This window comes from Salmo trutta, chromosome 26, assembly GCF_901001165.1.
Source record: "Salmo trutta chromosome 26, fSalTru1.1, whole genome shotgun sequence".
NCBI classification, from domain to species: Eukaryota; Metazoa; Chordata; class Actinopteri; order Salmoniformes; family Salmonidae; genus Salmo; species Salmo trutta.
This window is the reverse complement of record NC_042982.1, coordinates 40427183-40440401: the sequence shown is the minus strand read 5'-3', so window position 1 is coordinate 40440401 and position 13219 is coordinate 40427183. Positions and strand designations below refer to the sequence as shown.

Genomic DNA, 13219 nt, shown 5'->3' with positions numbered 1-13219 from the left:
ATTGCCCTTTGCTAGTTTGATTGGATTGATATTCCCAGCCTTATTTACATTTGTCCAGAAGATTGAGTCATTGAAACAGAAACAGTGTATCACGGATGGAGGCAGCAAACAATGTACCTCATCAGCTGTGATTTACAACCCGATAGCAGTATTTTTTTGGACTACCAAGAATTGTATGTTGAATTAAATGAATCATACATGAACTGCATCCGTCTATTCTGCCCACAATGCCTTACATTATGTAATGGAATTTTTGTAAATAGAACCTAAGATGGTTTGAAGCATAACTGGAATTGACAGTTGTGACTGATATTATGATTGTCTGTTTGTTTCATATCTGCGAAGTAGTTAAAACCACTGTCAGTTCCCCGGGCACCGAACGACGTGGATGTCGATTATGGTAGTGCCCCGCCCCTCTCTGATTCAGAGGGGTTGGGGTTAAATGCAGAAGACACATTCAGTTGAAGGCATTTCTTTGTACAACTGACTAGGTATCCCTCTTTCCCTTTCAATGATGAACTAATTACCATCTGGTGATGTCACCAGGCAGTCCAAAACTCCATACTTACCAAAACAGACTGGAATTTCAGCCTTCTTTTCAAACATCACTTACATTTACATTTACGTAGATGCTCTTATCCAGAACGACTTACAGTAGTGAATGCATACATTTCCATACATTTTTTTTCAGTGCTGGCCCCCCGTGGGAATCGAACCACCACCCTGGCGTTGCAAACACCATGCTCTACCAACTGAGCTACAGGGAATCACTTACACTCAGTGGTGTAAAGTACTTAAGTTAAAATACTTTAAAGTACTACTCAAGTAGTTTTTTGGAGTATCTGTACTATTCATATTTAATTCACTTTATTCCTAAAGAAAATAATGTACTTTTTACTCCATACATTTTCCCTGACACCCAAAAGTACTCATTACATTTTGAGAGGGAAATTGTCAAATTGACACACTTATCAAGAGAACATCCCTGGTCATCCCTACTGCCTCTGATCTGGAGGACTCACTAAACAGAGAACATCCCTGGCCATCCCTACTGCCTCTGATCTGGAGGGACTCACTAAACAGAGAACATCCCTGGCCATCCCTACTGCCTCTGATCTGGTGGACTCACAAAACACAAATGCTTAGTTTGTAAATTGTGTCTGAGTGTTGGAGTGTGCCACTGGCAAACCGTGAATATATATATTTTTTAATTGTGCCGTCTGGTTTGCTTAAATAAGGAAAATTAAAATGATTTTACTTTTATTTTTACTTTTGACACTTAAGTACATTTCATCAATTCCAGTTACTTTTGATACTTAAGTACATTTAAAACCAAATACTTTTAGACTTTCACTCAAATGGTATTTTACTAGGTGACTTTCGCTTTTACTTGAGTCATTTTCTATTAAGGTATCTTTACTTTTACTCAAGTATGACTAGTGAGTACTTTTTCCACCAACGCTTACACTAAAGGGCATTATCATCATTCACACAATTTCACAGTATTATTCCAAACTCATAGTGTGGAAGAATATATAAAACAAAGGAAAATCAAGTTTTTGAATGCACTGGGCATTTAAAATCCCATAGAATATAGTAAAAACTAGATGTTCACCTGGATGAGTGTGCAGAGTGAGATACCCATCCTCTGCTGGGTGGGGCTGAAGTATCTCATCAGGTTCTCTCCAGGCAGAGTGGCCCTGAAGGCCACCAGCACCACCACAGTCCTGCTGAGCAGACAGGAGATGCAGAACACAAAGCTTATACCAAACAGGGTGTGTCTCAGCATGCACGTCCATGGCTTAGGCTGGCCAATGAAAACCAGCGCACACAGGAAGCAGAGCTTAAGCGACAGCAGTAGCAGGAAGCTGAGTTCAGAGTTGTTGGCTTTCACCTGGAACGAGACAGAGAAAGATAAATTAGACTGACGGATGTCAGAAATCACATCCTTATATGACACAATCTCATCTCTGTCCAGTACCTCTATATATCATCATTGGATTTAACTCACCAGGGCCGTGTGACGATGGTAGAGGAAGGTGGCCAAGGCACCGGCTGTGAGTGTTGCCCCAGAAACTGAGATGACAGACAGGATGACACCCATTGTGTCGCTGTAGGAGAGGAAGTCCACCAGCTGGGGGGATGCAGGCCGTACGATCAGGGTTGGACCAGAACCGCTCTGGACACCTAATACACTCACCTGACCCTGAGAGAGAAGGAAGAAGAATGAGGTGTCCAAATCAGGACCAGTCAGGACTGAGGAAAAATATGAATTGGAATCAGAAACCTAGATAGACTACCTGTTGTGTTACTGATCTCTCCCTCAGCACAGGACAGACAGTCAAAGCAGCAAACAGGCCTCCCCTTCTGTACTGCATGCCTGGTACCAGGGGGACAGTCAGCACTGCATACAGACACAGGGACCTACCAGAGGGGGGAGAGGACAAATTCATCATCATCATTGCTATTAACATCATCATTACACACACTCCAAACTGAACAGTTCTCACCTCCTCTCCGCTGCCCCCACCCCACACCACTTTATCCATGTCGATGTGAAACTGGCCGCCTGATCCCTCAGAGGACAGAAAATGTCCGACCTGGACAAACTCTGCCGTCCCCTCGGGGGTCACATGCCAGTTGATGATGTCATAAGAGGCAGGCGGATCACCATTCATGTCGAATGGAAAGATTCCCCTACAGGAGTACTGAAGTTCACTCCCCTCAGATAATGAACAATCTCAAAGAGAAAAGGGCATTGGAACAGGATTAAGAGTTAGAACCAGTTGTGGGTTTGGTTCTTTAGAACTCAAACCTTACAAAGTGTTTTCACTGTATCCTGACTGGAAACATTAGTGTTGTTAACTTGTTAACAGATCAACATGTTGTTCTCACCTGGCTGGGCTGAAGCTTCCTGATATCAGGGCACTGTCCACCATTAAAGACTCCGTCCCCTGGTCGACAGGCCACCATATCCTGTATGGCGTAGGCGATGGCGTACACAGCCTTGTACACATTATAGCTGGCTCTCAGCTGAGACACGTCAGCATACTGGCTCTCCCCCTCACCTAGGATTGACACTTAATTTTACTGAGATAAAAATTGGGAATCAGGACAAAGAACTGAGATTTAGGTGTAAACTCTACCTCACCTATGACCTCTGACCCAGTACACTGTCGCCTGGACGACTGGGTCATGCTGAGGTCAACCCCCAGAGAACACCCAAACATCTCTTCCCACAATAACCTCAGGAAGGGGTCGGACTTCTGGTAGTTCCCATCTGGATGGAGGCGTGTTAGGAAAGGTCCCAAGCCGGGAATGTCAGCTTTCTTCAGGGCAAATCCAATGGTCCCGGCAAGAGAGGGCAGGTTTTCAGGGGAGGAGAGAGTAGAGTCAGTGACCCAGGCCTCTGAGGCAATCCACTGCTTATCTGTAATGTTCTGACGGACAACCTCTTCCATCAGTGCCTGGAGAAAGAAATTGTTAAAAAGATCAAGATACTCAAGCTGAAAAGCATGATTATCAATTTGGAAATGCATGTGTCTATAAAGGGCATCAAGACATGGTAAGACACAAGGTCACTGCTACATCCTTGTAACAAATCATTAACAACACTCTGACCAGTAGCTGCTCACATGTGCATCCTTTGTGATAGCAAATGTCACCACCACTCTGGCAGTAGATCCTCTGATGGTGTCCACGATGTACCTGATACGTCTCTGAGACGCTACCTATGGTGATGACCATCAGTGAGAGAAAGGGAAGGGTGTCAGAGAAAATCAGAGAGAGAGTTTCTGTTAGATTAGAAGAGAGAGGAAGTCAGAGTAAAACACAGAGAGAAAGATAGAGCAAAAGAGAGAGTACATTGTCAGATCGTCAGGGTGAGATCGTACCTTGGGGATGACCTCAGAGTAAGCGACACACCCCCAGATCCCTGGAGCTCTTGGAGAAGCAGCTGAACCCCAAACTTGCCATAGTCATCATCCCCTGACACCAACCCCACCCACACCCAGCCCATCTGACGCAGCAGCCTGGCCATGGCTCGAGCCTGGAAGGCATCGCTGGGTACCGTACGGAAGAACGAGGGATACCTCCAGTAATCACTCAAACATGCACAAGAGGCAAAGTAACTCACCTGGGAGAGAACAGAGAGAGAGAGAGAGAGAGAGAGAGAGAGAGAGAGAGAGAGAGAGAGAGAGAGAGAGAGAGAGAGAGAGAGAGAGAGGAGAGAGAGAGAGAGAGAGAGTCAGAGAGAATTAGAATTTAAAAAAGAGACAGACATGGTAAGTAAATGTTAGAAAGAGCGTGTAATCTAGATAAATATTGAATTGTAATGTGTAAGAGAGGCACCATCTCATCCCAACCCAGTCTGTTATCCAACCCTTGCCTCACCATGGGTAAATCAAATGGCCCGAGGGTCTGTGCCACCACGATGGAAGCTGAGGAGCGGGCATCCCCGATGATGACGGGAATCTCAGGGGTTGTGCCACACTCTGTGCCCACCACAGAGGCCTCCTGGCCAGTTACCATGGCTAGGGCTGCCCCCAGGGTGGTGCCCTCTGACAGGCATGTGTCAGCAGCCAGGAACCCCAGGGTGAGGTTAGGCAGGAGGGCTGGGTCACGGTTAATCTCCTCCACTGCAAAGATCATAGTCTGGAGCCAGCGGTAAGCACGCTGGTAGAAACTGACAGATGGAAGAAAGGAAGAAATGGAGAGATAGGTGGTAACTGAATACACATTACCTTCAAGTGAAAACACAATGACAAAAAGCTGTTATCACACAAGCTGCATACATTGTACAGGTAGAATTTCCTTTAATGCTCCTGAACTCCTGCTCTGGTGGAGGGGCTTCCACATGGATGGGAAACAGGCCCCCAATGACCACATCTCCTGCCCGATAAACACTGCCGGAGACGGGCTTAGCTACCAGCCGACAAGCCCCCTCTCCACCTCCATCCAGACCCCAGACACACCCAGGGACATGGAGACAGTAGATCAGCCACAGCCAGCCACACAGGCACATCACCTGGAGAGAGACAAGGCCGAAGACTGGGAGAGTTCCGTCACCTGTTGGAGAGAGACCAAACCAAGACAGAACAGACAGAACACTCTGTAGACAGAATGACATGATCAAAAAGTGCTATCAATGAAAATGTACACCATACACCACAGACACCTGTAACCAGACATTTGAAACAACAGTGATATACACACAAAAAAAAATTCTACCTTTGCTCTACCTGGCAACAGTAAATCTTATCCTGGTGAGACAGACAGACAGACAGACAGACAGACAGAGAGAGATGATGAGTGTCTGTCAGTCTGGCATCTCCTGCCGAGAGTGTTAGAGTGAAAGAGGGAGAGGAAGAGGAGAGAAGGGGAGCTGCTGATATAGGGAGAAATGAGCCCCCGGCTAAAAAACAAGCACACAGCCACCAGGGGGTGCTTGTAGGGAGGAAGGGGCAGGAGGGGGTTAATTGGGACTTGTTATTGGAGGATAACTTGGGGAGCAGGTAATTGGGGGTAATTGGAGAAAGCCTGTGAGGGTGATGTTATTGAAGGTAATGTGTAGTACAGGAGATACAGTCTCTGTTCTTCAACAACATCTGATGGACCCATTCAGACAGATATTACATCACACTGTACTATAAATTATTCTATTAATTGTGGCTAAATGGATTGGCGAGATGGGTAGAGAGTGAGAGAGAAAAAGTGAGAGAGAGACAGAACGAGAGAGAGAAAGAGACAGAGAAAGAGAGAGAGAGAGAGAGAGAGAGAGAGAGAGAGAGAGAGAAAGAAAGAATTAAAGAAAGAAATAAATAAAAAGAAAGACAGACAGACAGACAGAGACAAAGAGAGAGACAGAGAGAAAGAGAGGGAGGGAGGGAGGGAGGAAAATAGAGAGAGAGAGAGAGAAAGAGAGAGAGAGAGAGAAGAAAGAGAAGAAAGAGAGAGAGATTTTTCCTTTAAGCTTTGTGTTTTCTGAGCTGTACCATTGACAGCAGGTTGTTGTGGAATATAATTGCATGTAATTAAAGAGTGGCTGTGACAATGAAGTTAATCACTTTAATTGTGCTGACGATGTCGCTATTAGTGTGCGTGTACAGAATGTGTATGTGTGTTTGTGTGTTTGTGCGTGTGTTTTTCCTCTCACATTTGGTGTGTTCACGTTTTGAAATATATTTGCTGTGCCATCCTATTCACAAGTACTGTCTTCAATCATTGAAGTGTTAAATCTCATGTGTGCTACCCTTATGCATGTTCTAAATTATCATTAATTATCATTATCTATAAAGCATGTTCTAAATTCTCAGTGCTACATATTAAGCATGTTCTAAATTCTCAGTGCTACATATTAAGCATGTTCTAAATTATCAGTGCTACAGTTGAAGTCTGAAGTTTAAATACACTTAGGTTGTGATCATTAAAACCCGTTTTTCAACCCCTCCACAAATGTCTTGTTAACAAACTATAGTTTTGGCAAGTTGGTTAGGACATTTACTTTGTGCAGGACACAAGTCATTTTTCCAACAATTGTTTACAGACAGATTATTTCACTTATATTACACTGTATTACAATTCCAGTGGGTCAGAAGTTTACATACACTAAGTTGACTGTGCCTTTAAACAGCTTGGAACATTCCAGAAAATGATGTCATGGCTTTAGAAGCTTCTGATAGGCTAATTGACATCATTTGAGTCAATTGGAGGTGTACCTGTGCATGTATTTCAAGGCCTACCTTCAAACTCAGTGCCTCTTTGCTTGACATCATGGGGAAAATCAAAAGAAATCAACCAAGACTTCCACAAGTCTGGTTCATCCTTGGGAGCAATTTCCAAATGACTGAAGGTACCCCGTTCATCTGTTCAAATAATAGTACACAAGTATAAACACCATGGGACCATGCAGCCGTCATGCCGCACAGGAAGGAGACGCATTCTGTCTCCTAGAGATGTACGTACTTTGGTGCGAAAAGTGCAAATCAATCCCAGAGCAACAGCAAAGGACGCTAGAGGAAACAGGTACAGAAGTATCTATATCCACAGTAAAACGAGTCTTATATGGACTTGAAAGGCCGCTCAGCAAGGAAGAAGCCACTGCTCCAAAACCGCCATAAAAAAGCCAGACTACGGTTTGCTACTGCACATGGAGACAAAGATCATACTTTTTGGAGAAATGCCCTCTGGTCTGATAAAACAAAAATAGAACTGTTGGCCATAATGACCATCGTTATGTTTGGAGGAAAAAGGGGGACGCTTGCAAGCCGAAGAACACCATCCCAGCCGTGAAGGACGGGGGGCAGCATCATGTTGTGGGGGTGCTTTGCTGCAGGAGGGACTGGTGCACTTCACAAAATAGATGGCTTCATGAGGAAGGACAATTAGGTGGATATATTAAAGCAACATCTCAAGAAATCAGTCAGGAAGTTAAAGCTTGGTCACAAATGGGTCTTCCAAATGAACAATGACACCAAGCATACTTCCAAAGTTGTGTCAAAATGGCTTAAGGACAACAAAGTCAAGGTATTGGAGTTGCCATCACAAAGCCCTGACCTCAAGCCTATAGAAAATTTGTGAGCAGAACTGAAAAAGTGTGTGCGAGCAAGGAGGACTACAAAACTGTATCAATTACACCAGCTCTGTCAGGAGGAATGGGCCAAAATTCACCCAACTTATTGTGGGAAGCGGGTGGAAGTCTACCCGAAACATTTGACCCAAGTTAAACAATTTGAATGAAATGCTACCAAATACTAATGAGTGTATGTAAACTTCTGACCACCTGGGAATGTGGGAATGTGATGAAAGAAATAAAAGCTGAAATAAATCATTCTCTCTACTATTATTCTGACATTTCAGATTCCTAAAATAAAGTGGTGATCCTAACTGACCTAAGACAGGGAATATTTACTAGGATTAAATGTCAGGAATTATGAAAACCTGAGTTTAAATGTGTTTGGCTAAGGTGATGTAAACTCCGTCTTCAACTGTATGTATTAAGCATGTTCTAAATTCTCAGTGCTATCTATTAAGCATGTTGTAACTTCTCCGTGCTACATATTGGACATGTTCTAAATTCTCAGTGCTATCTATTAAGCATGTTCTAAATTCTCAGTGCTATCTATTAAGCATGTTCTAAATTATCAGTGCTATTTATTAAACATGTACTAAACTATCAGTGCTATCTATTAAGCAGGTTTTAAATTATCAGTGCTATCTATTAAGCATGTTCTAAATTCTCAGTGCTATCTATTAAGCATGTTCTAAATTCTCAGTGCTATTTATTAAGCATGCTCTAAATTATCAGTGCTATATATTAAGCATGTTCTAAATTCTCAGTGCTATTTATTAAGCAGGTTGTAAATGCTCATAATATCTATTAAGCATGTTCTAAATTCTCAGTGCTGTCTGTTAAGCATGTTGTAAATTCTCATAATATCAATTAAGCATGTTCTAAATTCTCAGTGCTATCTGTTAGCATGTTGTATATTCTCATAATATCAAATAACCTGTTGGGGCTACGGGTTAGCAATGAACCCTGAGACGGGATTGCTAGCAAGGCTGGAAATTCAAAACATCAAAAATCTAATAATTTCAATTTCTCAAACAATCAACTATTTTACACCATTTAAAAGATAAACATCTCCTTAATCTAACCACATTGTTCGATTTTCAAAGAGGCTTTACGGCAAAAGCATAAAGTTAGATTATGTTAGGACAGTACATAGCCACAAAAGTACAAACATCCATTTTCAATTCAAGGTCAGGTGTCACCAAAAGCAGAAACCAGCTAAAATTATGCACACCCTTTGACAATCTCCATCAGATGACACTCCTAGGACATTATGTTATACAATACATGCATTTTTTGTTCCATCAAGTTCATATTTATATCCAAAAACAGCATTTTATAGTAGCGGTGAAATTCAGATTTCTTTCTTCTCTGAAATGCTTCCGGTGAACAACGTTACAATTTTCAAAATTACTATTCAAAAACATTGGTAAATTATAATATTGTCATTCAAATAATTATAGTTTAACATTTCGGAAATGCTACTGTATTGCCAGATTTCAAAATAACTTTACTGGGAAATCACAAGTTGCAATAAACCGGGTGCTGTGCTAAGAACAATAGGCTAGGCTATATAGGTTAGCATCATCTTGTAACCATGTAATATCAATAATACTATCGTCAATAATCCCTTACCTTTGATTATCTTCATCCATTGGCACTTCCAGGAATCCCAGGTCCACAACAAATGTGGTTTCTTTTGACAAAGTTCATAATTGATGTCTAAATAACTCCAAGTTGTTCCATGTTGTTAGCGCTTCGGTGGCTACTAAAAAGTAGCGCGGGGGGGATGTGAAGTCACGGTGAAAAGTTAAAAAAGTTACAAAAATAATCTATTTACGTTCGTTCAAACATGTCAAACGTTGTTTAGCATCAATCTTTAGAGCCATTTTTAACGTGAAACATCAGTAATGTTTCAACCCGACCTCTCCTATGTCTAGATTAACGTTTTTGAAAAATGTCTTGTGTCTCATGATTGCGCAGGTGCAGGCAATAATGGAAGTGACGACATCCCAGGGACGTCAACTTCACTGCATTCTTATTTGCTCTCTGTTCATCATAGACGCTTCAAACAACTTTATAAAGATCGCTGACATCTAGTGGAAGCCGTAGGAGTTGCGAAATGAATCCTTTCTCACTGTGGTATCTATAAAACAATGACTCAACAAAAATAGTACAGCCACAAAATTATTTTTTTCTCTCAGGTTTTCTCAGGTTTTTGCCTGCCATATGAGTTGTGTTATACTTACAGACACTATTCAAAAAATTCAGAGTGTTTTCTATCCAAATCTGGTAATAATATGCATATCCTAGCTTCTGAGTTGGTGTAGGTGGCAGTTAAAAATGGACACATATTTTTTCCAAAATTCTCAATACTGCCCCCGTAGCCCATAGAGGATAATGGTGTTGATGTGAGCCATGACCAGCCTTTCAAAGCACTTCATGGCTGCAGATGTGAGTGCTACAGGTCGGTAGTAATTTAGGCAGGTTACCTTAGTGTTCTACGGCGCAGGCACTATGGTGGTGTGCTTAAAACTTGTTGGTATTACAGACTCTGACAGGGAGAGGTTGAAAATGTCAGTGAAGATACTTGCCAGTTGACCAGCGCATGCTCACAGTACACATCCTGGTAATCCGTCTGGCCCTGCGGCCTTGTGAATGTTGACCTGTTTATCTCAGAAACCCTAGACCCACTTCAATTTGCATACTGCCCCAACAGATCCACAGATGATGCAATCTCTATTGCACTCCACACTGCCCTTTCCCACCAGGACAAAAGGAACACCTGTGTGAGAATGCTATTCATTGACTACAACTCAGCGTTCAACACCTTGGTGCCCTCAAAGCTCATCAATAAGCTAAGGACCCTGGGACTAAACACCTCCCTCTGCAACTGGATCCTGGACGTGCTGACGGGCCGCCCCCAGGTGGTAAGGGTAGGTAACAACACATCCGCCACGCTTATCCTCAACACAGGAGCCCCTCAAGGGTGCATGCTCAGTCCCCTCCTGTACTACCTGTTCACTCATGACTGCACGGCCAGGCACGACTCTAACACTATCATGAAATGTGCTGATGACACAACAGTGGTAGGCCTGATCACTGACAACGACGAGACAGCCTATAGGGAGGAGGTCAGAGACCTGGCTGTGTGGTGCCAGGACACCGACCTCTCCCTCAACGTGATATAGACAAAGGACATGATTGTGGACTACAGGAAAAAAGGGCTGAGCACGCCCCCATTCTCGTTGACGGGGCTGCAGTGGAGCAGGTTGAGAGCTTCAAGTTCCTTGGTGTCCACATCACCAACAAACTAGCATGTTCCATGCACATGAAGACAGCCGTGACGAGGGCACGACAAAAACTAAACCCCCTCAGGAGACTGAAAAGATTTGGCAAGTTCCTCAGATCCTCAAAAAGTTATACAGCTGCACCATTGAGAGCATCCTGACTGGTTGCATCACTGCCTGGTATGGCAACTGCTCGGCCTCCGACCACAAGGCACTACAGAGGGTAGTGCGAACGCACAGTATATCACTGAGGCAAAGCTTCCTGCCATCCAGGAGCTCTAAACCAGGCGGGGTCAGAGGAAGTCCCTAAAAATTGTCAAAGACTCCAGCCATCCTCTTCACAGACTTGTCTCTCAGCTACCGCACTGCAAGCGGTACCGGAGTGCCAAGTCTAGGTTCAAGAGGCTTCTAAACAGCTTCTACCTCCAAGCCATAAGACTCCTGAACATCTAATCAAATGGCTACCCAGACTATTTGCATTGCCCCCCCCCACCCACTCCCCATCTTTACACCACTGCTACTCTCTGTTGTTGTCATCTGTGCATAGTCACTTCAATAACTCTACCTACATGTACTGTACATACTACTTCAACTAACCTGTGCCCGAGCACATTGACTCTGTACCGGTACCCACTGTATATAGTCTCCACATTGACTCTGTACCGGTACCCACTGTATATAGTCTCCACATTGACTCTGTACCGGTACCCCCTGTATATAGCCTCCACATTGACTCTGTACCGGTACCCACTGTATATAGTCTCCACATTGACTCTGTACCGGTACCCACTGTATATAGTCTCACTATTGTTGTTTTACTGCTGCTCTTTAATTACTTGTTACTTATATCTCTTATTCTTGTCTGTATTTTTTGAGTTGGGGCCTCGTAAGTAAGCATTCCACTGTAAGGTTGTATTCGACGTATGGGACAATTAAAATTTGATTTGATTTTGTGATTTGATTGAGGAACCAATAAAGGACTTTGGGAGTCTTACTTATCGATTACTGATGAAAGTACTGATGTCACGACTGAGAAGCAGGTGGGTTTTCTGATGAAACACCACAGCAATAAACTCTTTCAAATCATAAGCACATTTGGAGGAATAATAATCATTCTAGCTGCTGATTCACTGACCTTTACCAATGCCTTGTTCAAGTTTCTTGATGACAATAAACTGCATCAGTCTAGCCACAGATGGCTGCAACACAATGTGAGTCAAAAACAGCTCCGTCCTGACAAAATTTCAAGAACACAATCTGAATAAGGTCTACATTAAATGTGTTTGTCATTACCTGCAACTATGTGCCACCAAAGCATTTCATGTTCTTCCACAAAAGGCTGAATATATGGTGTCACAAATACATACATGGATTTCCAATGCCATCAGTATCTCTCGAAATATGAGAACATACAGTGCATTCGAAAAGTATTCAGACCCCTTGACTTTTTCCACATTTTGTTACGTTCCAGCTTTATTCTATAAATGACTAAATCGTTTTTTCCCCTCGTAAATCTACACACAATACCCCATAATGACAAAGCAGAAAAAGGTTTTTAGAAATGTATGCAAATATATGTATTTAAAAAAAACTGAACAATAAAATTTACATAATTTTCAGACCCTTTACTCAGTACTTTGTTGAAGCACCTTTGGCAGCGATTACAGCCTTGAGTCTTCTTGGGTATGAAGATGGGGAGTGGAGAGATTCCTACAGTGGGTAAGAAAATAGTGGAATGTTTCTGTTTTCATTTTGGTATACGATGAGGGACACACACACTCATACGCACACACACACACACACACACTCACACTCACTTACACACTGACCGGGTGACGAAGGAATCATGTAGGGGGTCTGTAAGTTCTGTCAGACAGACTCAATACTAACTCTTCCAGCATGAGTAGACACTACGTAATCTTTATTGGTATTGTTCATATAGACGTGTTTCATTACGACACATTATAAGAACATATAATAATATTTACAAAGAAATATAGTGAAGGTATAGCAGGAAATGTATGTTTCAAAACAGAATGGACATTCCCCTGTTGAAATGAATATCAACGAACCCTAAATCACGATAGGAGTATGTTTAAGTTAATATTTGTCCATCATGTGTTTCTTGATGGTTTCTAATTGGACATCATGTGTTTCTTGGTGGTTTCTAATTGGACATCATGTGTTTCTTGGTGGTTTCTAATTGGACATCATGTGTTTCTTGGTGGTTCCTAATTGGACATCATGTGTTTCTTGGTGGTTTCTAATTGGACATCATGTGTTTCTTGGTGGTTTCTAATTGGACATCATGTGTTTCTTGGTGGTTTCTAATTGGACATCCTGTGTTTCTTGGTGGTTT

General features: G+C 42.6%; 1 pseudogene; it reads right to left on the bottom strand.

Annotated features, from left to right (window-relative positions):
• Positions 1–1603: 1603 nt before the first annotated feature.
• On the bottom strand, positions 1604–5023 carry LOC115163919 (extracellular calcium-sensing receptor-like; annotated as a pseudogene).
• Between the last annotated feature and the right edge of the window lie 8196 nt (positions 5024–13219).